Source organism: Typopeltis vanoorti, chromosome 3 (genome assembly GCF_054136105.1).
Source record: "Typopeltis vanoorti isolate ZY-2024b chromosome 3, IOZ_Tvanoo_1.0, whole genome shotgun sequence".
NCBI classification, from domain to species: Eukaryota; Metazoa; Arthropoda; class Arachnida; order Uropygi; family Thelyphonidae; genus Typopeltis; species Typopeltis vanoorti.
Window position 1 is genome coordinate 149,670,001 of NC_143551.1, and position 26,732 is coordinate 149,696,732.

At 33.9% G+C, this 26,732-nt stretch overlaps 1 protein-coding gene across 6 annotated transcripts in view; it reads left to right on the plus strand.

The window, feature by feature from the left end:
- The first annotated feature begins 3,237 nt into the window (after positions 1-3,237).
- LOC150108651 (uncharacterized) overlaps positions 3,238-26,732 on the plus strand; it is a 118,310-nt gene continuing 94,815 nt past the window's right edge. For 2 of the 6 annotated variants that reach the window (XM_090416126.1, XM_090416127.1), the window contains exon 1: positions 3,238-3,340. The gene's annotated coding sequence lies outside the window, so the exon portion shown is untranslated. Of the gene's footprint in view, positions 3,341-4,055; positions 4,144-9,264; positions 9,286-26,732 lie in introns of those variants that run through there. The other 4 variants (XM_090416129.1, XM_090416128.1, XM_090416131.1 and 1 more) reach the window with 4 other exon arrangements.

Sequence of the window (26,732 nt, forward strand, 5' to 3'; positions counted from 1 at the left end):
TAGAGGTTTTTCTCGTTCTGGTCGGGATTCAAACCCTGGTCTTTCTAACTAAAGAGCATTGTCTATACGGATAGGCTTCGAAAGCTCTGTCTCAAAGACGAAAAATTCAAATTTCCTGGAAGAAAACTCTGCTACCCCCAGTTAACTTACCTATGGTTAAAAAGTCTTCACAATGGTTCTTTGTCCCACAAGATTCGAATACAAGGGTTTAGTCGTCTTAGACTAGATTCTGACCAAAGTGCTTTGAAATTTGAAAATGAGCTTTGGAGACTTACAGAGAAGTAGGGGACAAAATTTCCCTTAACAGGAAGATATGTCCTAAAAAGATTCTCACCACCTTATTATCGCAAGACCTGATTCTTCTAGTGAATACAATCTGATTTAAAAATCATCACGAATCTCAAATATACGACTGCATCAAGGTAGACCTTTCCCTCAACATCTGCAGCGTTTCTGGGACGATGAGATTCTTAACGAACTACACTCCTAGACAAACTTCACCAGAAGCTGTTCATTGCGTATAACCATCTCTATCTCTTACTATGTAATTTGAATTATTATGAACGGCCATCCAGCCTGGTTAGCAGTAACGTCGACAGGATGTAGCATAGAGGCAGCCGGCCTCACGGTGCGGTTCAATAGGGGCGCTCGTTCAGCCATATTGCGGTAGGCGCCATCACTACGATAACAATTCCTGTTAGCGTAGCCAGTGCGGAAAAGAAGTTTTTCCAAGCTTAAACTGATTAAAAATTATTTGCGAACAGCAATGACCCAAGAAAGACTGGTTGGTTTAGCAACTATTTCAATAGAGGCGGTATATAATTTACATTTAGAAGAGCTTATAAACAATTTTATTGTGCTATATCCACGTAGAGCAAACATTTAATTAATATTATTGATAATATTATTAATAAAACAAAATAACAATTGGAGATTTTCTTATATTTTTGTCTTATAATCCATCAGGGGCTATATTTAATTGTTTGCCTCAGGGCGCGATCTAATCTGGTGACGGCCCTGCTGGTTAGCGTATTCATTCTCCGAGGGCGGTTTTCTGTTTGTGGGATGAAAAACTTGAGTTTTCAGGCTAAAAAATCCCGTCACATCCGTATTAGGCTAACTCACCTTTAGTTGAAAAACCCTGATAGAGGCTGCAGGTTCGAACCCAGCCATGGCCAGGGATGTTTGTGATTATTCTATTAACTCTGCGGAAAGGACATCTGTTACCCTAACACTTATAGCAGGACTTCACTCCCAAAATCCCATGCTGTACGGGAGTGTTCATTCACATGTGGTGTCCATTGGCATCACATGTGAATAACTAACTAATGAACAGACACTGGAAGTAAGAAGGGGAGAATATAAGAAATATGCCTGCTTTTACTGACTCCCACTACTGAGCCATTCTTTGGCTACGAACCGCATGATCTTATTACTTTGCATGTTCTTCAACTGTGCATTTGTTTAAAGAAGGGGGGGGGGCGAGAGTTGAGTAGGCAATTTGAGAATACATACTACACAACATCGCATACGACCTATGACTGAGCACCTGAATGATCGCTAATTCATAAGAATTATAGAAATAGAAGACACGACACAACATAAATAAAAAAACATGAATTTTAATTAGGAAAAGATATTTTGGAAAATTTTCTAGTGTTGTTTTTTCCTTTTTCTTTGTGGGGCACCCCCCCTCTAGGTGCGCCACTGCTTTGGGCTATATAGCGTAATAACGGTAGTATCACTTCTGAAAGTTACGTTGAGTTGGAAAGGAATTACCAAAAGTTCAAAGGCGCGATGCGTCCGCTTTAATGTGAGAATTGTATAACCCAAGCCCTTATGAAGGTTACTCGAGTCCTAAAATAAGATTTTCATTCTAGGTCAACCACTTTGAACGAAAAAGTATAACAATGTGTGCATTACTTGTATATTCATTACGAAGATTTCGAAATAATTCAATGTAGGTTGTCAAATGACATTGGAGATATACAAGCGCGTTTATAATATTCCAGAAAGTATTTAGATCCACCCAACCTCATATACATTGCAGGTTTTAGGTTCGCATACTTACTTTTTTTGTAACAAGAGTCTACAAGAAACGCTGTTGCAAACCAAGATGCATTCCTTTCGCTGGCATAATTGTTCTGTGTCTGTGGCCAATACCATAACGATAAGTCTGCGATAATTCCATTAACCCAGTGGTGCGCAACCGCTTTTGCCTGACCAATCTCCAGTTCAATTGACACGTTCATAATGTGACCTCCTTTCTTTGAATTTTTACTTTCATGCTTTTTTTTTTTTTACTATTATTAATTGCGGTGCAGAAGAGAGCTGATATACACACACACACACACACACACACACACATCTCATATATATATATATATATACACACACACATTTCTCACCTAAAAAAGAACATAATTTTTTTATCATCGAAGTGAAATGGAGAACTAAATGTTCGAATGAGCAGTTACAAAATCAAATTATCTTTCAATAAGTGATCAAAGCAGTTTAGGATTTTAGCTTTTATTATATAAGCCTAACAATTTAACAATGCTATATATTTAAACTATTTAAACCTATTATTAATTTACTTTTTTATTATTAAGTTGCTATTACTAATTTAAATTTAAAAAATACATTGAAAAAAAAATTAACGACGTGGCAGTTACTAATTTTCTTACTCTGGTATTACCGTTGTAGAGCTATTCACCTTCATTATCCCCCCCCCCACCCCCACACACCTGTCTTTATCCTTCGTCCCCTGAGAAAGCACAGGACAAATTAAAGATTCTGGGAAATATGTTTTTAGTCTCTGTGTACTTCTTTAAACCGTTAACCTAATTTATTGGTCTCGTAAAACTCATGAACTAAACCTAAATAAATACTATTAGTCAAATATGACATTTCCGCATACTGTCTTTAATATCATTCCAGAAAAAAAAAAAGATATTTTTTGATTAAAATTGTTTTCATTAGCGAATTTGCTATCCTGTTTGACAAACATACAATATAAAACGTACCTCTTTTTTGTTTTAACACAAATATTATAACACCGATCACTACTACATTTCTTTACTAATTAACTCAGCAAGTGCCTTTTTCTTTGGCATATTAATATGAACTGCCCGTTGAACGGTTATTGTCGTGGATGAATGACCACCCCAATTACCCACTTACTTTTAAACTTCTATTAGCGCCCTCTATTATCAGTCACCTTCAGTAACCCGATTTAGCCGGCACACTGCATGCGTTTGTAAAACGTGCAAGTTTGCTTAACGTGCTTGAGTAAAAGGATGTTTAGCTTTTTGTGAAGAACACGACTGCATAAAAATAGGTGAGTGTGGTACTTCTGTGCATAATTTTTATTTTTATGTGGATCGTATATAATTTCAAATTTAATAGGTCATTAGGATATCATAATGAAAGAGCGATTAAAGATGAGATACAACTTCAGAGGATCGCTGGGTACGAAGTGCGCCTGTTTTCATTTTTAAAAAGCGGGATTTTAAACAACTTCGAAACGATAGTGCAGAATAATTAAAATGCTTAATACAGTAGCTGCCGATGAACTACCTTGCTCTTAGGATGGAAATTAATTATAGTTATAGTTAATGTAAAATTATTTCCAGAAATTCTAGAAATAATTTTACATTAACTATTAATGATTGGGGGATGAATATCCAATTGTTTTTTATATATAAATTAAAATGTATCTAATTCAAAATCGCCAAATTATTGAAAATGGCAATAATGTATTCGTTAAAAGTGTATTATCATTCAATGGATATACCGAATTAGTTAATTGTTAAAATTTAACCTAAAAATATCTAAAATAACCGCAAATATTTTCCATTTTCCATAAGCTCAGTTCAAAAAAGAATATTGAGTCACCGTTATTGACGCCAGTTGCAGCGGATGGGTCTCTAGAATTTTTGGCGCCTCTCGGCTTTATTTGCCGAGCCATACTGCAGCTTCTTTTGCGCAAATCTCTTTTCAGTATAAACATATTTCCTATACGTGACCAAACTTAGTTATGCAGTTTCAGAATATTGCATTGCATGATCCTTGTTTATATGAAAAGTATTAGTTTAAACTGCTTTCATTGCAGCAGAGTAAATGTGTTGCACTAAAAGACAGGTACAATAATTGATTTTCATTTAAATGAAACCAAACAAAAAACTTACTGTAATTAAAAGAAAGAAAAGGTGAAATAATAGCATTTAAAATAATAAATAAAATTTTAAATAAAGTTTTCATTATTATTCTAAACAGTAAAATATTTGGTTTAAAATAATAAATAGTAACTAAATAATAAATAATGAAAAGGCTTAAAAAATTAAAATTGATAAATCACAAAGCACTTCTGTGTACATTGGATCTGGATCCACCTTTCATCGACGCCTTGAAGGTAAATTCGTTCTCAATTTAGGGAAATTTAGCGCACACTCAAAAAGTTAAGTTAAGCTTAACTTTTTGAGTGTGCTTATCGCAGAAAGCTTAAAAAGTTAAGCTTTCTGCGATAAGCAATGTAATAATGACAAAATAAAAATGATACATTAAAATTTGGCACATGCACATATTGCATTATTTACCTGCAAAAAATTGGGGAACATTTTAACTTATAGATCTTAGAGCTGGGGTTTGAGAGTTCTGAGGAAAATCAGGGGAGTGAACAAATGAATCAGTAGAGTATATTAAAATTAAGATATTAGCAAGCAACTTTATTACATTTAAAAATGTCTAAGTGGCTATGCTACTGTCGGTTTGCACTGAATGAAAGAGATCAGAGATTAGAAAAATGAAATATTTTAAAAAAGAAATGGCAGAAAAAAAAAAGATACGATGTAGACTGGTTGACGGTTGAAAATTTGGCAAATCGAAAAAGCACCTTTTTTTTCGATTTGCAGTTCGATCAGTGATTGGCAAATACTAGATCAAAGATTGACAAATTTGGAAGAAGTTGTTGATATGAAACTGGTTATTAAATAATAATTATGTCCAATAGTAATATATGGTACATCTAATGTGGATTTCCATCGGAATTTGATGGCGATGAAGAAGAAGATAAAATATTATATATCTCAAGACTGTTAACTATAAATATATTTTTAATGTTTATTATGCGCAATCAACATGGCCATATTTTCCAAAACAATACACGTAGAGGCATTAGGGAGGAATGTCGGAACACTTCTATGACGTCACATATGATGTATTGTTTTTATGAGCACTTCCTCATTTCTACGATGCCAAAACATTGCAGTTCATTCAAATTTTTTACAAGCTAATATTTAAAAAAAATTACATCCTAATTTATTTTTTAAAAACTAAAACACAGGCAGTCGTTTACGCTGCCATATTTGTATATAAGGGATTTATCTTTACAGTTTTTATCATAATACTGCAATCTTGCCAACCACATCTTCGTAATTAGAGGATAACAACTCCGTGTACGTTAGACTTGACGATGTTAGTCAGCCAATGCTATAAATAGATATTTATTATATGATGAAGCCTATAGTCACCATTTCAAACTACCTTTCTCCTCGCTATTAGGGAGTCCAGAGGATTGACGAAAGGGGAGATAGCGCCTCCTTTCCAGAAATAAGGAGAAAGTACAATGTTTTGAATTTTCAGTTAGCAATCTCCGCCATTTTTAATCACGACATACTAAACCAGGTGAAATAAATATTATTGTTAGAAAAATGAAATAAATATTATTAATAAAACAAGACCTGTTAAAAAATATAAGTATTTCGCGATTGTCTACCTCTCTCAAAACTAAAGTTTGTATCCACCGTTCCTTATCCACCGTTGCTTAGTGTGATAAAAACAGCTCGTCACCGATGTTATCCTTTCTCAACATAGTTAGCTCTGTTGAGAGTATATTCCTTTGATGAGTAGCATTTGACTCCGGTTGTTGTATATATTCTAACAGAGTCTTTACTACATTTCGAAATAAGGCTAATTGCGTATGCATGTAAGAAATGAACTTTAATTCACGTCATAAAGTAAAATAAATAATTTAGTTAGTGTAACACTAGAGACGGGCCTGTTACTAAATGTTCTCTTTTTTTATGCTCATATACTAAGGCATGGTACCCGTCAGTCCCTCGAAATAAAAGGCTTGTTGTATTCATCGTGTTTTAGAGTGAAACCTTTCCGGAAGTGAGCAGTTTAAAAAAATAAAATAAAATTAAGACGTGAATTGAAACTGAGTATCCTTGCTAAATTGAAATATTACTTAATACTGCTTGATTAAATAATGAAAACTAGTAAGGACAAGATATATATAATACTCAGACACAAAATTCAATGTAACCTTAAGGTTTTTTTTTTTTTTTGCGATGTTCTTTAATGAGATTGTTGAATGCGCTTTTTATCTTTTTTTGCATCGTGCTACCTCACTTTGTTTCAATCGTAGCGTTTATAATTTGAAAACGGCTTTAACTGACTAACTTTATGTACATCTAACTTTCGGTGTAAGAATCACATTATGTTGTCCTTATACCGGAAGTTAAACGTACGTCTTCGTCAAACTTCTGGTAGACCTCATTATGTGGAAGTTAGATATATATCTTCAAAACCGCAGAAATCTCAAACTTATAAATTTACATACAGTAATACAAAAAACAAAAAATGTATTTTTTTTCACGAGTGTATGTTTTGGTTGTGTGTGTGAGAGAGAGAGTGTGTGTTTCTGTTTTTGATGATGGATAAGAAATGGTTTCCAAGAAGATCTTATAATATGTAATATTTAATATCGATTAATTACAAAAGTTGCTTGACCAGCTATGAATGTAATTTACACGAAGTTTTAAAACTCTTCATAATGGAAAGCAAAGTAGGGTAACAATTTAACCCATTTCATACGAGTTAATGGGTACGGAACAAGTCCCTTCGGGTGGGATATGAAGGATAAACTTGCTCATTTCTATATAAGGAAAAGCTTCACTTGTTCATCAGATAAAAAAATAAAATTCATATAAATCATCTGTTCTTAGAATTGCGTAAGTGGTTATTTTTTTTTTTTTATTTCTAATACGGCTAATGATTTTTAGAACATTAGGTCAGTGTTTCACCACCCATTTTATTTTTAAATATAAAAATTTGGACTGTGATTTATTTAAAATAACGTGATTGAAAATTTAATGGTATTATTTAAAGCAGCAGTATTGCCATGAAAGTTCGGGGTGGGGGCCTTTTATTTTGATGACGTAGTTTTTTTTATTTTTTTTCTCTAGCGGAGAATAAAGTTATCAGAATGTATCAAAATTATAATATTTTGTCGGAATTCTGTTGTTATATAGTTGCAAACGTTTGCTTTATATGCAGCTCTCTATGAGCTGTATATAAAAGTAATATTATCTTAGGTGATAATACTGGCTTCAATGATTAGAACATCAAAGAACCTCCCTCTCCCCACACTCTGTTTTATGAAATATCCGCAGGTTTACAAGATTTTGTGCATATGTGGAATTGCATACGTAGAACAGACAATCCAATCCTTGAAAATTAAGAAGAAAGAACATCACGAAGATGTCCTCTCTGAAATTAGCACGTCTCTCAAAACACACACAACTGTTGAGAGGGGGGGGGAAAGGTATCGTAGTATTCAGAAAGTACCATGGTGCTCTTTTTCCCTTCCAATATTACCCTAAGGATTTTAGGCATCACGTGGACATTGATGATACGCAACACCCAAAATACACAAATTTGAACTACTCGAGATCATATGTTGAGTACTTAAAACCTACAAGGATTATGTAATCAATAGGAGCAAATAATGAAATCCACCTTGTGAGCTCGACCCTGCAATCGTATTTAACAGGTTTCTGTTGTAAATAATGATCTTTATTCCTAAATAGTTTTCATCTGTAGTTTGAAAGTGATTTTAGCCTTGTATTTAATTTCATAATTTACTGTTATTATCTGATTAAGGTCACCTAAAATCGGGGGGGGGGGGGGAAGAGAACGAAAAAGTTTTCATATGCGATGTTTATAGTGCAAGACCATTGTAAGTTATTTTACATATTCGAGCTTCTAGTTCTATAACCAATGTCTTCAACAGCGATTGATGTACCATACGTCAGTGGAGTAAGAATAATGCGATTTAGTTAGTGGGGTAAGAAGTCGAAAAGAAAAGATCTCACTCTTAGAAAATACTTCATTCCCACCTTCTGGATAATATTCTGATCGTCAGTCAAGATCAAACAACTGTAGCTTTCCTTTGCGATAAACGCATTGTTTATAGCCTTTAGGTTAAAAAAAAAAACAAAAAAAAAACCAAGAATGTTTGATGCTATCCTAAACAGGATCATCTGGTTATTAGATAAGCTCTCTCTCCAATCAATTTCTCATGGATCTGTTTCTGAATTATGGCTTTACTATAGGTTTTTCATGCACGTAGCTCCCAAAACTGTCGACTACTATTCCTCCACTTTCATCTAAACATGCACAAAACACAACCAACTCTTGATGAACATCCACTTAATGGCACTCGGCGCTGTTGTGTATAGCTTTCGCGACCTCTAGTGTGTGAGTGGGTGGGTGGGGGTATATGAAATATAAAATAAACTGATAATGAAGAACTGTTTGTTGATAGCGAACGGAATCAAAGAAGAGGTTCGTCAATATATGTTGTTACTTAACACGCACATATCTTTATTACAAAAGGAGTGTATTAGGCAGCATGTACTTATTACAATTAGATGAATTACATTTATATAGGCTAAACTATTAATTATTCTCATTTAGAATAATTATTTATTTTTTTGCTACCATAAACGAAACAATGAGCATACAAATAAAATCTGAATTTATATTATTATTTAAAAATCAGGTATATTTTAATTTCAATTATTCAGAAAGACTAAGTTAATTGCACGGTTTTAAATGTATGAATAATACTGTATTTGAGATATCTTTGCAATGTTCCTTATACAAGTTTTGTGCATTATTATATACACGAACTGGGTTCACAAAGTGGACACTTTTCAGAAAGCCCCACCTCCGAATCACTGCCTCCTTTATCAACATATTTCAGTGGGTTTCCTGTTTGAGGATATCCCGGATGGGCACGCTTTTCACAGCAGGGTCTAAGGACTACTAGGAAATTTGGTGAACTGGTCAAATGTCTCCAGTGATAAAGCAAGCTATTAATTTAACTTATACTTGTATAACACTACTATTATTCGACAGACTTGTATTTAAAGTACGCCAACGAGTTAAATCTAACTCCTATCATAACGACCACCAACCGTAGTGCTGTGAAACAGAGTAAGTGTCAATGAATTGTTTTCTTGCATTTCCTTAACAGTAGTTAGAAGCAAATCACTTCCTCTTCTTTTGATCGAATCATTTGTTTTCCTCTCGGATGTTTTGCTATATGGCACGTGATTTTCAGTTATCTCCTATTACTGGCAAATCAATTTCTTTGCATAATTATCATTTTGATTACATTTAACATAAAATGATTCATATCTTCTTAAATATTAATTTCTTAATGTGACGTCTATCGTTGTTAAAAGAAGCTTTTTTTTAATATTTTCTTATTATTTTTGCATCAGAATGGATAGTTTTTTTTGTCCAACTTCTTTATACTGCTTTAAGAGCTTTTAATATCGAACAGGTATATCAATTATGCAGTTTATTCCAATTCATGAGACCGATAAAAAAAAAAAAAAAAGCTTGAGCAGATGTAACTGCCACCTGTCCGAATCGATAAAATATCTTGTGCTGGAAATCGAAACTTTCCTACGTTCAGGGTGTTTTGACCTTAGAGAACATGTAATAACATTTTCTGAATATATATATACTTTTTTTCCCCTGTTGTATTACCGTGACTTGACAGCTGTTGTTCGCCATTCTGTTTTTGACAAGCTGCAATTACGGCAAGAAACACCTGTCAAAAAAAGTTCTAAAGTCAAATATTGAATTGAATACAAAATGATCATTCGAGAACCAGTATTCACATTAAGTACTTTTTTTTGTGCAGAGAAGCTATTCATTTCTGAAGAGCTATCTTTAGGTCAACAGACCTCAAGCATATAAAGCTAGAATTTTCGTTTACTGATACTTTTTTTTAAAGAAAAAGTTTGGTTGCATCGTCATTGGAGAAAGATGCCCAAAGGTTTATTTTAATTTATATTGTCGGTATTATTTGAGCCATTTAAAAGATCTGCCTCAGTGCTTTTTCTGAGAGCAGAGAAGGTATGAGGACGGGGAGGAGGACAATACTGCAAACTTTTCGATATCGTTGACGAAGATATAACAGGTTCCATATCTAAAAGTAGACGTTCAAAAAGGGGTCAAATATTATCTCCTTGGCGTAGAGCGTTAGTTCTAATACCGTGGAGTTGCTTTCAGTTCCATATGATTGCCATTGATCCATCTGGCTACCTCAGCCTTGAGTGGCTTGGTTCTAGTTAACCTATTGTAGGAGGGCACGTATTGTCCCAGCGGTAGTTTAAAACAGAATATTTTAATACTGATGTTTTTATAAGGGTCTTATCTAAAACATAAGACTCTTATAAAAGTCTTATGCTTTACACAAGACATTATATGAGTCAATTTCCTATTTTTTTTCTTTACACTTACCGAATACTTATCGCATAAAGAAGATGGATTGTATCTCGGGTGGTTTTTAGGAAGGAAACTAGAAAGCATTTATGTAAGCTACTGAATCCACACACCCCTCTCTTTTCAACGATTTTAACAGATGTTTACTGGTTGCCTACCATAATTATTAAAATTTGATAAATATGTCGATAACAGTATATTTTTAATATAAAATTAGAAATGTGCTTTATATTTCCGTTTAAAATTGCACGCTTTTTTCACTTTTGGAGAATGGTATAACAATATGCAACGTTTTTTAAAAGAATGATTGGGCGTTGTCCTGCCTCGCCTATGGCCTTGAGTGTGCAGCAACAAAATGCACACAACAGTAAGTTAACAACGAAGCCGAATCCAAGTATTTTTCTCTGGTATGTGTGTGCGGGGGGGGGGGGCACAACACACGTCACATTTCTGTTTATAGATTACTGTATATTCAGTGAATAGTAAAGGAACAAAAATCGTGATTGCATCTTAATCTTACTGTATTTCTCAAAGAAAGTAGAAAAAGAAAAAGAAACACGAGAGTTATAATTAGTGCTATTTCTTGGCAACGATAACATGAGATATTAATAATTGTAATATTCTTTTTTATACTCTCTTTCCAAGTAATTCCAATCTACTTATGTTTCTATTCAGTTGTCATTATTTTTATACTCTTACGTAGCCTACACAAAGAAGCTCAAAGAAATTATTTGCTGCTAACTAAAAATACCATCTTCTACTAATGATATATTTAATGACATATCAGAAACATTAGCTGTTCTTCAATCTACTAGAATAAATAGAGGTATTTTATAACAATACAATTTTCTGCCTATTTGTGTTAAAAATTTATTTTTCTTATGGGCCTTTTTTTCTCCATTATCAGTCTATTTTCCGCCCTGTTATCGAAAGCAAATTCTGTCATCATTTTAAAGAAAGTACGAATAAAGTATTGTTTTTAAGTCTAGCATGCAATTGACAACCTACTGCAGTTTTACTTATCGTAAATTTTTTTTATGATAATTGGCTTTCGAAATACAAAGAACAGGTCAAGTCAGTAATGTATTTTTTTAAATCGTTTTCATGAAAATTATTTATTTAAAAAAAATTTTCAAAAAAAATTTCAAAAACTTTACAAAATTCAAAGAAAAACAACAACAAAAATAAATAATAAATAAAATTTATTAATGTCTCGATGTTCAACGTTAGTGTTATTCTGAGTTTTTTTTTTTCCCTATTATATACAGTATGTTTCATGAATTTTAGTCTCATCACGTTCCTTGTAAAATAAGTTTTTGATGTTTTTTACATCGACAAATATGATTGATCATAATGTACCTTTTAAGCGTGATCGTTTCCTAGTGTTTCTTAGAAACCCGTTTCGGTATAGAGTAGCGTTGCTATCTATATTGATAATGTTGCGACTATCGTTACATTCGTTTCATGCACAACACAATTTGTCTATGGTACTAATAGAAATAATCCTGGAAAATCCATTGTTACGTCACTTACGCTGAAAATAGTTATCAGTCATAAATGTTCCTATCTACCTTTCCTCTTCAAAGGGAAGCATAATTTTAAATGTGGCTCTCTAAGTAAAAACATTGGGAATTCCTGACCTTATCTATTACCAGGCTCAGAACATATAAACACAGTATTCATTTTATTCTGATTTAAATCGATGCTGATGTTTTGTTAATGTGATTTATTCGTATTTATATATGCCGTACTTTTGATCTATCGTTGATTTGATAGTTAATTATTTAAAGACGAATAATTAAGCAGTTAAAATAAGGAATTCAAACCAATAACACATACAGTACATCACTTATACTAATATACTATAAATGTGCAACTTTTCAAAGGTGCGATTCAAATTTTAAAAAAATATATATATGCTGTTGTATTTGCTTAGCTTACAGATCGATTTCTTATATTTTATCATTTTATTTATTTATTAACATTTGCTAAATTTTATAATAGCATTCTGTATTAGTACAATTCCATTATGAAATTTAGTGCAATTATGAAAAAGTCCACATATTAAATCATGGATATCCACTAATAATTTGAGTGATAAGGCAGCTATTTCGTGGTCCTTTTTATGCTGTTAAATGGTAATCACGTGTTAATTAAATGAGCAATCTGATAGGCTCTTCATCATAATATTCGTATATTATGTACTGCACATGAAGAAATTCCAACCTGTGACTTAATCAATAAAATACTCTCTTTTTTTTTGTATGTTCTTTCATGTTGCCTGAGATGCATCAAAGAAGACATGTTTTTACTTGGAGAACCACATTTAAAATTATGCTTCCGTTTGAAGGGGAAAGGTCGATAGGAACATTTATGACTGATAACTAGTTTCAACTCATATAACGTAATTTTCCAGGATTATTTCTATTAATACCATCAATTCTTTGCACTTGGTGATGTACGTGGAAAAATTTCGTTCTGGAAACAACTTTGAGATGGCACTTATGTATGTGTCTGATATAAACGATTATTTAAATTTGAAGGGAACTGGTAGTATAGCAAGTATGTGGAAAAGATATTTCGCAACGTTCTTTCTCTTACAGTGATAGTGATTCATTACCACAGCAGCAACTGAACACAGATCCGTTATAGGTTTATGTGCTGTACTGCAGAGCGTCATTTTACTATTTATTTTTCTACTGCTTCGAATTTTTGCCACGAGATCATTCGATTTCAACGAAAAATAAGATTACCAGACAGGAATTTTAAATACTATATTCCTATCAAACTAGTGCAGAGTTATTATATCATTTAGAAGTTTGTTTTTTTTTCACCTTAATTTTTCTCCTTCAAATTTAAGTCTAATTCCTAATTCAGAACCAAATTGCGATGTTCCGACAATTTTGCAATAATCTAAAATCCGACCAACCAGAGCAGAATAATTCCATGCATAAAGACCGACGAATCAGACAGATTCTTGATTCTTGCACATTTTGAGAAACGCATCTAAAAACTGTAATGTGATTTTGACACAATTTTATCTTTTACTTTAAAGAGTGGGTTTGCGGTTTACTTGGAATTACAGCAAAAGAAATTGAGGCCATGAGACCAATGTATTGCATCTGTGTTCTCCTTCTGATTTGTTAAATGAAAAATCCTATTTTCTGAAAGAAAAACTCGTCCATCTCCGTATGATTTCGACTAACTCACCAGCTAATCGAAGAGCCCTTATGAAAGTTCCTCGCATCCTTCTATAGAAAGATCTGGGAATCGAACCCAGATCTTTCCGACAGAGACAGATATAGCGACGGCCTCGCGATAGAGGCAGTTGGTGCTAAACTGCTCATGGACATGTGAATGATTTCAGGGAAAGGAAGTTATTTCGAAAGAAATGAATTCGAGTACAAATAATAATAAAGTTCCGTTCATTTGTGATTACACATTTTTTTTTTTTTTTCATATGACACACGCTTTATGCGTTAGGTTTCTAGGTTCTCATTCATTCAGGAGCGTTAGAGTACAGATAGCATTTTAGAAGAAAAGCCTTTTCATTATGACACAGGTTCTTTGGTTGGAGGGCGGGGAGTCCATTCGGTTCTTTAAGAATATGTAATAAGAGCGAATCGTTTGATGGAGAGTCAGCCAATCTCATACGGGAGATGGGTTTTTCCACCAGGAAAAAAAATAAAAAAATCTGCACGTATGCCCTCTAATAAACTGGTGGATGAATAAGACTAAGTCTTAACTATCAGCATTTGGTACCTGATTTGAAGAGACCGATTTACTACCTAGATGGGATGCTTATAGATAAAGTCTCAAAGGAGGAGCGTTTAACAACATGGATCATATGTATAGAATATAATGGCTGAATTACAACTTCATTTTGCGATGAATGCAGTCGCACATTACAAATAGTAATATCAAGAGTTCTACTCTTATTACTGTAAAGGTGTTTCGATTTTATTTAACTAATAAATTTATGTTTAGATTTTTAAGATACACCGTTCAAATAGTTGATTTCAATTGTGTGCAAAAATCAACATCACTCTACAGGTGCTTTGTGTTTGCTATAAAAACCTTCTTTTTATATTATTTTGAATTTAATTTATGGGAATCGTTAGCTTGGAATTCTAGTTTCGGAATTTTCACATCGTGATCTTAGAATTGTTTAAAAAAAAAATCCAGTACGATTCGGATCTGAAACAAAGATGATACCCAGAAGAGATACCAAGATTGGAGCATCACTTATAGTTTCCTTAACTGTTGCTTCGAACAAATTGCAGACGTTTTTAGACGTTTGCAGACGTTTTATTAACTATTGGTAACAGTTAATAAAACCGTCTAGCAGTCTTGTTTGCTGGTTTGTCGATTGCTTGATAAACTTACAAACTTCATACAGCTCGTATTTGAGTTTAGTAGAAATACCTGGAGGGACATTTTCGCTGTTGCTTTTGCAGAATTTTTTTTGCGATTTCTTCCCCTTCTGATATCAAAAATATCAGGGTTTGATCTCAGGTTTCGAATAATTTCTGGTTCTCTTTAGAAATAGCAATCCATGACATCGTAATTTATTTCGCTAATGTGTAGAAATACAGACTATAAAAAATATACTCGTGATCATTCGGTAGATGAGAAGGAACTTGAAACAGATGGAAAAAAAAATGCTTATTTTTTTATTTTTATATTTCCGACTACTAAAGGCTTGTCCAAACTTGCATAATGCTATTTTCTGGATTTTTACCTCCCTCGGTTTTAAAATATAAACTTAAAGATATAATATAAATATTAAATATTAAAATATTAAAATAAATATTAAAATATTAAAATAAATATTAAAATATTAAAATAAATATTAAAAAAATAATAAAAATATAATATAAAAACTACAGTATTTCATATATATATATATATATATATATATATATATATATATATATATATAATCAAAGACTTCTACTCGGTTGTTGTGATACATTTTTAAAAAATAGATTTAATCACCTAAACCGAGGTAACTTATAAGTTTTAATGAGAATAATACAACTAGTTTCGGCTTATAACAGCCTTCATCAGGTATTCATTAAAGGAAGAGAATAGTAATAAACATTGAAGCATCTAAAAAACTGGAAATTACAGGTAAAAATTGCAACACATAATTGAAACAAAAAACGTTGCATTTTTTAAGTTATATATATATATATATATATATATATATATATATATATATATATATATATATATATATATATATATATATATTGCTGAAATGTTTCTAAATTGTAATTAATAATGTTATAGTTTATAATAATTTTTGCATTTAATATCTTCACTTCATTATCTTATGGCTATCCATATAATTCATTTAATGGTCACTAATCAGTTCAGTAGATTCCATACATGAATCCCCAGATAAACTAATCGGATTATACTGTATTTCATCCAAGTGCATTATATCTTTATTTCTCTCATGAGACGTTTGCCATTGCACGAACTTTAATTTTGCTTATAAATATAACTAATGTACTTCTTTGTTCATTTAATTCCTATTTATATTTGGTGTCAAAGATTAGGAGTGTGAACTCCCTAAGATCTGATCTTTAAACTGGCAATCGAAGAAAAAAAAAAGAATCTGAAAGCCCAGAACTCAAAACCGGTGACGAATTAAACTAATTAAGGTTATTCAAGTGAAACCAAACTTACATGGAATGCGCATTTATTTATTTTTTAAGGATAAAACCTGAAGATCCATTCGTAGAATATTTTTGTTATTGTCGAGTCAAGTGCCGATTGTATTAGAAACAGAAAAGTGAGAAATGATAAAATATATAACACTTTCGTTCTCTCTCTACATGTAATTTATGGACGAGCAATGATTCAGGTATGTGATATGTGCCTTTAGAAAAATGCTTCACGGAATATTCCATAAATTTTCTTTCAGTCATGGATAGAACTCCAACCATGATCTTTTCACTCAACAGGAATTAACAATAAAGGCTTTGAGAAAGAGATTTTTTAAACTGGAAAAAAAAAAAGGACAGCTATAATGCACGTTTTCTTTCAAGCAACAAGAAATCAATAATAAATTTGTGCAGCAACCCCCCTCTAGTTTAAGCCTGCTTAACCTTTCACGAAATTTTACACTTTGCATGCAGTTTACTGTGCACTATATTTAACCATTAGTTTCGGGTTGTGTTAATTAAAATTCAAGAAATGATATCTAGATTTGGAGTTTTAAATTTTCTTTCAGACTTGATTCAAATAGTGTCATAATAAAATAAAAAAAAAGGAAATTTAACTTCCAGGAAAAGTTGTTTTAAAAAAAAATCAGTCGTACTTTCACGTGTTGGTTTCGGTCTGTGCGCGTATTCTTGAAAACGTTCTATTTAAAGAGAACCCCCCCCCCCCTCCTGTCGCTCTCTATGCGTGTGTGCTTCACCCCACCCTCCCTCCGGTTTCTTTTCTTTAGTGCTATTCGCGACAGGAAGCTGCCCTGCACCGAGCTAATGACTTCCAGAACGCGCAAAGCATCTCCTTCCTTCCTACTTGGCACGCTAAAAATTAAAAAAACTACGCTGTCAAGTCGTTTCCCAAGTAGTGCGCACTCTGTTGGCATCGTTAGCCATGTCCACGCCTCGAAACTGACCCGGTGATTCATTCCACCTCACATTCTGCGGTTAACGGGATAATGAACATAACTGTGATGTACGGGTTGTTTATAACTGCTAGCACGAAAAATATAATTCATTTCTTTAGTTGGCAATTGCGCTTACTAAACGGGGTTGGTATTTTACTGGTGATTGTCCACTGGTATTAAAATTATGAACACCGTATGCGGAAGGATGGAAACGAGCACATGACTTTTGAAATGAGTATTTTATTTTGTGTAGAGTTATTCCCGTCTGTTAGCAAAGAATGCATTGTACAAGGTTGGTAGAGTAGTTTCGTTAGATTAACTGTTAATAGCGGTAAAATAACAGCTCAAAATGCCAGTGATTTTTCTTTGATAAATAATTATGCATAAACGTATGACTGCGGACTCTTATGAGTGCGTGTCACATGACACATACTTTTAATTGTTATAATGTTCTGCACTTTGCTACCTACAAAAATGATACAATAGAGTCACTTCTGCAAACAGTTTTCAATTTAGAAAGGATAATTAATTAAATAGATACGTTTTTCTTGTAATATATACAAGAGTTCGCATTTTGTTTTGCGATATTATTTGTCACAAGAAATAAATATCTTGCACAAAAAAAATGAATATTCAATCACTTCATTTTCATCACTATCAGTAAGGGTCTTCATCATTATCCTCTCAAGAAATTGGGTCTCGCAGTCCGTTCTGTTTCCATTGAGAGTGGCGTATTTCCTAAGAGTCAAAAGAGGCCCGTTTATCATCTCCCCATCCCAAGCACATAAAAACGACAACAGTAACAATAATAAACACCGTAACATAATAACTTATGTTGTACAATGGACATGCTTTTTTTTTCTTCTTCCCGGGACCCCGTATTTTGTTGCGTTTAGGAGTCTGCACGTGCTAAATTCTCCATTGTCCATAATGTTTCTTGTCTTTTATTTTATTGGGCGTATCAACTGATGTTGACACAGAGTAGTCGAGTCGATAGACAGTTTGCTTCGCGTATTGTTCACTGAGTCCTCTATTTCGCAATATTGCTATGTGTCGACGGGTCTTTTCTTATTAAAATCCTTACACACTGAAAACAAAATTTGATTACGATCTTTTAATTAGAAGTGCCAACGTTTTATGAGTCTGGCTTTGCTTGGTTTGGAAGTTTTTAAATATTTATGACCACAGCGGAACCCATTTTCCTAGGGGTACACCGATACTTTTACCATCAAGACATCTGTCAAGTTCTATGCATTTAATTACGACGGCGTTATGCATTTTAAGTAGCATCATTCTTGTGGATGCGTTTCAGGCATATTTCTAACTTGGGAAGTTCGTATTTCATATGGACAAAATAATCTGGCGATGTGTAATTACATTTTTTTTATTTTACAGCGTGTTTTGTCATTTCCTATATCTAGAATAATATATTTTTACACACAAACAGCTTTTTTTTTGTATATTTGTTTCTAATGATATATGTATATGTATTACTTAGAGAAATAAGGTGTGCCTTTACTCTTTGGCAGCCGTTCATTGGGATACCACTGATTTAGAGGATAAATATAATTTTAGTCTTTCGAGTTCCATTTTTCATCTTTTCACATCAGTTGCGCCATCTAGTCTTGGGAATCGTTGATATAGGGAACGAGAAATTAATTTGATAGAGAGGAAAGATCTCGTGTGCTCCACAATTGGATATTAAAAATGTATATAGTAAAGTGGAATGCAACTCCCCTTATATATATCAAAATGGTGGGCTAGTTTTAAAGCAGGTTTAAAACAAGGTAGTCATGAAATTGTATTTTAGAAGGAATATGAAGTTTTATACATACCTGGATTTTTGAGGGATGAAGACAATATTACGTGTGGCATTGAATTTGATAATGGTGCCAAAACAGTATTAAATTTGAAATAACATAAAAAATATAGCGAATAATAAGAAATGGCAAGAATGAAACGCAAAAATTATGGAATGCACCTAGCTGTATGACAGTGTGCTGGCCGTTTCGGAGAAATCGTCGTAAGATAGTTATCATTAATCAACTTCATATGATTTTCTGGGATTGTATGTTAATTATCGTTGAACAGTTGCTAATTCGTTGAGCCAATTATAATAAATCAAAGATGGTTTGATGTACATTTTTATAAAAATGTTTGACTACAGTGCTTTTTTGGAGGGGGCAAAAAAAAAGAGAGATATCCATCCTTTTACTAAAAATACTGCATGGACTACCATATTTCGTCTCTTTAAACTAGAAATGGTTGGCTGTTCGCCGCTGAGTAGAGGGATCTAATAAATAAATAAAAAATGCTGATCTTGTGGAGAAAATCAAATGAATCTATCCAAAAATACAGTAAGCTTTTGTATCCTGCATTATCCTGTATAATTTACTGTGAGTTTATAAGGAAATGAATGCGATGAAATTTTTTAAAAATAAATGCTAGTTTGATGATAACACGACAAGTTAATTTGGGAAGTATTTGTAAATGTGAAGAAAACTTATTTTTTGAAAAAGTATAATTTCACCTGAGCTGATTGAAAGTGAAAAATATTAGATATATAAGAGGCGTCCTCATCAAGGGGAAAAAAAAGTGATTTTGGTCTTAGTTAATGTTGTTAATGGCGTATTTTTTGAGGCTTATAGATCAGTCTTGTGTCAGGTTAGTTTGCTAGTAAAACGATTGCAGAACAGATTGCACAATGGGTTAGAGCAGAGGTTCTCAACCTGTGACATGCGCTATTTTAGGTCTTATGCGAAGCAGTTTTAGCTCTCTGAAATGTCTGAGTTGAAATCTTGGCCAGCACATAATCTGAAGTTTATCTTCTGTAACACGACTGAATGAATCCAGTTTAGATGCATTGTTTGTAGAACCAAATAATAAAACTACAAACATTGGCTCCATTTTAATGGCTGTTGTTAGTGGACGCTCCTGCCAAAAGTGATAATATCATGACTAAGAATCCACTCAAAAAGCTTAGTTCTCCCTCAGTAATTTTTTATGTCAATTCTGTTCATGAAAATAAAAACATTTCTACACTATACGCTTATCAGATAGACCACTGGAATTTTTGCAACCATTCCACAAAATTTTATATAAAAAAATTACACGAACTTGTATTTTTCCTATACTTATTGTTTCTTTTTAGAGATTTAATCTGCCGTACCGAATGAATTATATCATTAAACAGTTATTTAGATAGTTCTTAAGAAGTTGAAGGCGAACCGGTTTTTCAGTTGCATATTTTGCCCTAATTAATACTGTAAATATCATTTTAAAGTTTTGGGGAAGTAGTAATAAATAGTCGACATTACGCTAATCATGCATTTATAGTAATTGAAAGTTGCGATTAAAATGCACTTATATTACTGATATTTATAACTTGTACATAGTAGGTCTCTTCTCCAAGTAAAATCATTTGCTACATATCTTCCCGATTATAATAAAGGCTCAACTTAATTGAATCATCAGAATTACACAATTGTAAAGTCAAAAACAGATGAAACTAATTGATTTTAAATATCCAAATGCATAATGCAAAACACGCTAATGAGGACACCAACAACAATTGCAATTTGTAAATAAAAAGTAGGCGTATATACTGCAGTATATTTTTTTATATTTTTAGCAAAACTCTAGGAACAGCATGTGAAAGAAAAAAAAAAATCTGTACTTTAACCTCTAGACGAAGCATACCCCAGGCTATTCTTAGTGCAGCCGTGTAGAATTAGAAGAAACTAACATCTGGAGATGTACTTTGTGGCATGTAGCAGTAGTAACTTGGGGTGAGGATGGGACAAGGGGGGATAGTAGGTGTAAAACATAGAATAAAAAAAAAACATAACAAAACGTAGGAACATTCTATCTTTACAAGCGGCCTAACTCTGCCCATGGAATTCTTGTATGTCCGGGAACAAGCTCACCGGCTGGGAGCACATAACTAGAGAGAGAGAGAGAGAGAGATGGAAAGCTGCCAAATATAGACCTACGGAGAGCATTTTTCTGTCTGAAATGGGACTAGTCATTTTTTTTGTTTGTTTGTTTATATTCCTCCCCTTCCCCCCGAAGTGTAAGTGTTGTCTATTTTCTGCAGTTCATCGCAGTTTTCTTTTCCTTGTTTAACTAATATAATTTAATTATGATATTTTACTCGGTAGTGTAAAGAATGAAATCACGAAAATAGAATAGAATAGTTTAGCAAACAGAATTACATTAATAGATAACCCGGCCGCATTGAAGTAAAAGTATTTGTTGTTGGCTTAAAAAAAGTCAAGCATTCTAACTATCTCACTAACAGTAATGTTTTTATATACAGTATATATAACCCATTTAATTTGCAATGGTATACTGGATGTGATTTGCTTAACATTCCCAGTAAATGTTAAGCAAATACGCGATTATTAGGCATCACTGCAGATACTGAACCTTGCATTGTGGGCATAGAGGGAGAAACAGTTGTTACTGGGACAATGAACGCTCTTTCATACTCGCATCACACTATGTCAAGAGCCAATCACAGGTTATAAACAGGTTCCCTGAAAATTGCTTCGGGGATCCAAAAAATAGCAGTTAAGCTGCTGAGCTTGCAAATATTAAATTTGAGAAACTACTAACATTATTGCTATGACTTTATAATAATAATAATAAAATGTGCGAATGCCATTCCAGCTAATGTAGTTATTCTCAATTAGTTTAAACTGATTATAAAAATTGATTTTTTGACTTTCAGTCTGCACAAGGGATTGCAAAATTAACCCTACATAGCACTATGGGTATCGGTTTTGCACATAGTGCTATGTATGAGATGAGCAAGGGTTTAGAGAGAAGAAACGTATTGATGTTCTCGTTACATTAGATTAGTTATATATAGAATATAACTATATTATATATAGAATTAGTATATATATAGAATAGTTACATGGCTATTCCGGAGAATATATTGAATGAAGGAGGAGGGGTAAAAGCAGGTTCAATGGGTTTACAGATGGAATTTGAATTCCTAATCTCCGCAAAGTTTATAATACGCAAGCAGTAGGTAACGATAATTTGTGGTCCTTAGTTAAAGTGAAGATGTTGCGACATTACTTCAATTGTATATCTTGTAGGCTAGATCCCACTAGTCGTTTGATGAGTGGCAAATGGGCGTAGAAGAGGATGAAGATGTGAACGTATATGTAGAGGATAAGGCTGACCACCCTAACTTGAGTAGCTAGTATATTTTGTCGAAAATGGTAGGTCGAAGTGCTATAGTGGATTCATGATAGTCTGGTTTTAATTTGACTTTCCTTCAGCAATAGTTATATCTGGAAAGGTGGCTGGTTATGCATTTGGTCTTTTCAGGTTCTGGGTTCAACGATATTCTATGAGTTTTGTCTCTGCCCATTTTCATGTAGAAGAAGGAAAGCATTGTGAGGCTTGTTATGTTTCTCTTTGAAAACACTGCTGACCAAGATGATCCAGTCAACGTGTGATGAGGTTCAATACTTTTCCAGCGTTCTCTAGTGGGTTCTTTCTGAATGTGTTGAAGATTGGTTGCATAAATGTATTTCATCCGAAGAGTATGCAGGAAGAAGATGATTGAGGAAGTGACTTTCAAGGGAGATACACCTTTTCCTCTCTTGTTGAAGGAGAGGAAAGGGTGTTTCCTCTTTTAAGAATTCGCTTATTAAGTACAGTAGGTTGTCCAGTTAGTTTTTTCCCTGAATGCTTAATGACACAATGGCTTTTAGAGAATGGGAAGATTATAAGTTAGTATCATCTAGCTTTCCTCACAGTATTGTTTTCCAGTCCATTGATTAGGCAGTATGTAAACTTACATCTGCTAATCTTGTGATAAGGTTTTGAGGTCTCTGTAGTATAGATAATTATAATTTATTTATGGGGAAAACCTTGTACTTACTGTGTATAAAATGACAGTTGTTGGTCAAGAAACACTTGTTTGGTTAAGGGATCCTCAATGCTGGAAAACTTCTCATTGCTGAGCCATTATATGGAATCGTAAATGTCCTAATCGTCTAGGGCAGGGGTCGGCAACCTGCGGCTCGCGAGCCACATGCGGCTCTTTGGATGTGAAGCTGCGGCTCTTTAGTTCCATACGCAAATATTATTTATTTTATCAAAAAAAAAAATTTAAAAATCGTTCTGAATCGATTAACGAGGATTAGGCACCGATTCTATCTCTCAGCCACTTGTACTCGCTTTTCACCGCACCCCTCCCCCGTGACACGCATCGTCACTGTCGTCAGTCCGTCGGAAGCTCTCGGAAGTTTATATGTTTGGCAATTTTCATTGATTTCGGCATGGCTGGGCATAACACCTTTACTCGTAAACTAAGTATCTAATATTTACCAAAATTAAAAAAAAACAAACTAAAATGTGCAGACTGCGCCGTGATAAACACGTTCTGACAAGTCCGTTCGTGCCAGTCGGCGATCACCGCACACGGGAGGCGACCACAGATGCGACGAAACTATGTACTTATAGTCAATCAGTACGTGAGAGAGTGAGACAAACAGTGTTTCGTGTCTAAATTATTTATTTTAATAATTAAATTATTAGAGAATTATTTATTTTATTTAGGTAGGTATTTTTAATTGGGAAATATCGTTGTAAAATGTTTTTTGATAAATTATATTTCATTATGCCCAGCTTCTCGTATCCGCTAAAACAGTACAAGATAGAATAGCTAAAATGTCTTCAAATGTAACATATTTGCAGGTGGAAGATATTCAACCTTCTTCTGCCTTATCACTTGCTACAGATGAGTCTTGCGACATAAAAGACACGGCACAAGTTGCCCTTTTTGTCAGGTATATGTCTTCCCAAGGTCCAAAAGAAGAACTTCTAGGATTGCTACCGCTCTCGGGACAAACTAGAGGGGAAGATATAGCGAATGCCGTGCAAAAATGCCTTGAAGACAATAAGATCTTGTGGCTCTTTAAAAACTTTGAAATTTTGTAAATTGTAATTTTTGACTCTTCCGACTCAAAAGGTTGCCGACCCCGAGTCTAGGGCACTCCTTCAGCAGCATAACTAAGTTTTTACCACTCTTATCAACTGCTTTTTCCAGTGTAACAATTTCGATAATTGGTAAAATGACGCCCAGGGTAACTGCAAGAACGCCACCTTAATGCCAAAGCATTCGTGTGCCACTACCTTCCTCCAATATTAAGGCTCTAATATTGGAGGAAGGTAGGAGGGAGAAATGGGCATCTCTGGTGAAATTGTTACTATTTGTAACAATAGATTGCTTGCCGTTAAACTGTATCTGAGCTTTGTCTTTATCGCTCTCTTTAGTTGGCAGGCATTCCCGAGTGGAATAGCTTTGCATTTTAATTTTCGCTCTGTGATTCCTAGATTTTCATTCCCCCCCCCCGTACCTTTGAATGTCCTCATTTTCAATGGTGTTTTTGCACCACTTTGTTCTTGATACGTGGCCTATGGATTGAGATATCTGTTCTTGAGTCGCTAGAAATACGGGGCAATGTTTCCTAATATGAGAACAATTTCTACCAGAACTATTTCGTATTGTTCTGGTAGTAGAAGCACTCTAATGAGATAGATAAGTAGAAGCTATACATGATTCTATAAGGTTGTGCCGATTTTCTTTGGCAGATTGTGTAAGTGCATTGTGGTTTGGAAAGTTCATTAGTGTTTGTCTTCCGAAGCTCTTGATATGAGCGAATTCGGGATTTTCATGGTTGCCGATAGTTTGCATATTTTTCTGGTGACTGAGTATTGATCTTTTGGGTATTGATCTGGTGGACTGATAAGGAATTTCACGGGACATGTTGGATACCGTGACTTTTGTTGGTGCTAATGTTTTTGGAGCTGCTTCGAGGTTATAAGGATCGTTGTCAATGACCTTTGTCCTTTGTCTGTGTCCATAGGGGGTAGCTGAAATGCACGTATATTATATTGTTCCTTCAACCCGGGAAGCCTCGAATTGCTTTCAAATTCTCTTTCAGTGGAGTTTTTGCTTTGGTTGTGACGATCACAGTTCAATTTTCCCGGGAGGTGATGACGTTGGCAGTGGTGTCAGTTACCGAAGCGATATTGTTATTTGCTGATAAAGCATTTGTTTATGTTTCACTGAAAGATAGGTTTTTACCTTTAGCAGTTACATTAGCGTGAGTTAAAATTAATTGACCTGTTTTCTGTTTCCAAGGCCGTTGCTTGTCCTTCCGGGCGTGAAGTAATGGGGGATCTTTGTTTTTGCTTTATTTGTATTAAGAGATTGTCCCGTTAGCATGATCAGTAATCCTTCACAGGCATTAGCCGGAGGCAAGAAGTCCAGCTGTTCTGCAGAGGTAGGAACAAAAAGATGCTATATGGCATTAAAACTAAGACCAGCTTAGGCACTGTTAGAGCAAGAATATAAAAGCCATCAAAAGTAACATTTTACTGTACGAACAATTACCCAATGTTTAAACGTGGAAGGCTTTCAGATTATAGAAACGGACTAATAAATAAATAGAGACAGCGACAGCGATACTGATAGTTCAACTGTTCTAGAGGCGAGGACGCTTTCCGAAATTGACTCGAAATAAATAAAAAAAGTGTCCGAATTGAGTAGGTGCACTTTATTTGTGTCACTATACATTTCTACAGTTCAGCAGGAATTTTTCCAACGTTTTAATTATTTATATCTTAAAAAGATACAGCTAATTCTTCTTTAACATGATCTTTTACCCTCTAATAATAATAATAATAATAATAAATTAAAGATCCCAAAATCCTGATATTCTTTATGAACACTATAGATTAAAAATAAGTTCCACAGATAAGTTTGGCATCCTGAAGTGGAAAGAAATGACTTTAACATAGTCATTTCTCATTGCTCTATCTGACTTCATCATCAGCAAAAAACTGTACGTTCCCTAATTATCGCCACCTCCTAAAAAGCATTTGCAATATTTCTTTATGGAAGTTTACACACATAGGAAATTGCTCGACCTTTAAATACATTATACTGTGGATGAGAAGAAAGTCGACGATAAAAATAGATTCCCTTGGCACCCACGTGTCATTATCATTTTTTTTTTTTTTGTCGTTGTGTATCAAACAGTAGTATGTATATGCTACTGTTTGATATATATTTTTGATATCTGTCAGAATGCCAGCCTGTTTGTTATCCATTCAGGCTAATTACCTGCTTTAGGTTACATTAATTTACACAGTAATCTAAGATGAAGACTATGGCAGAGTATTTTGCAGTGCCCATTAATATTGCCATAAAGGTATTTTCCTTATCAAATTCAATTCTCCCTTTGTTGTAAAATGTAAACACAATCTCACCTTAACAAAATCATGATGATTCCTATAAAGTTTCATACCACTATCTAGCCACTTCTGAAATATTGTCATAACCAGCTTTGCCAATTTAAAATATACTCCAGAAATTCTAAGTTTCCTATAATCTTCTGCCTCCATTTTGGCGCTACTCCTGTGCAACTGGGGTTAACTTAATCCCCCCCCCCCCATTCCTCTGGCACTATCTATGCCAGATGTA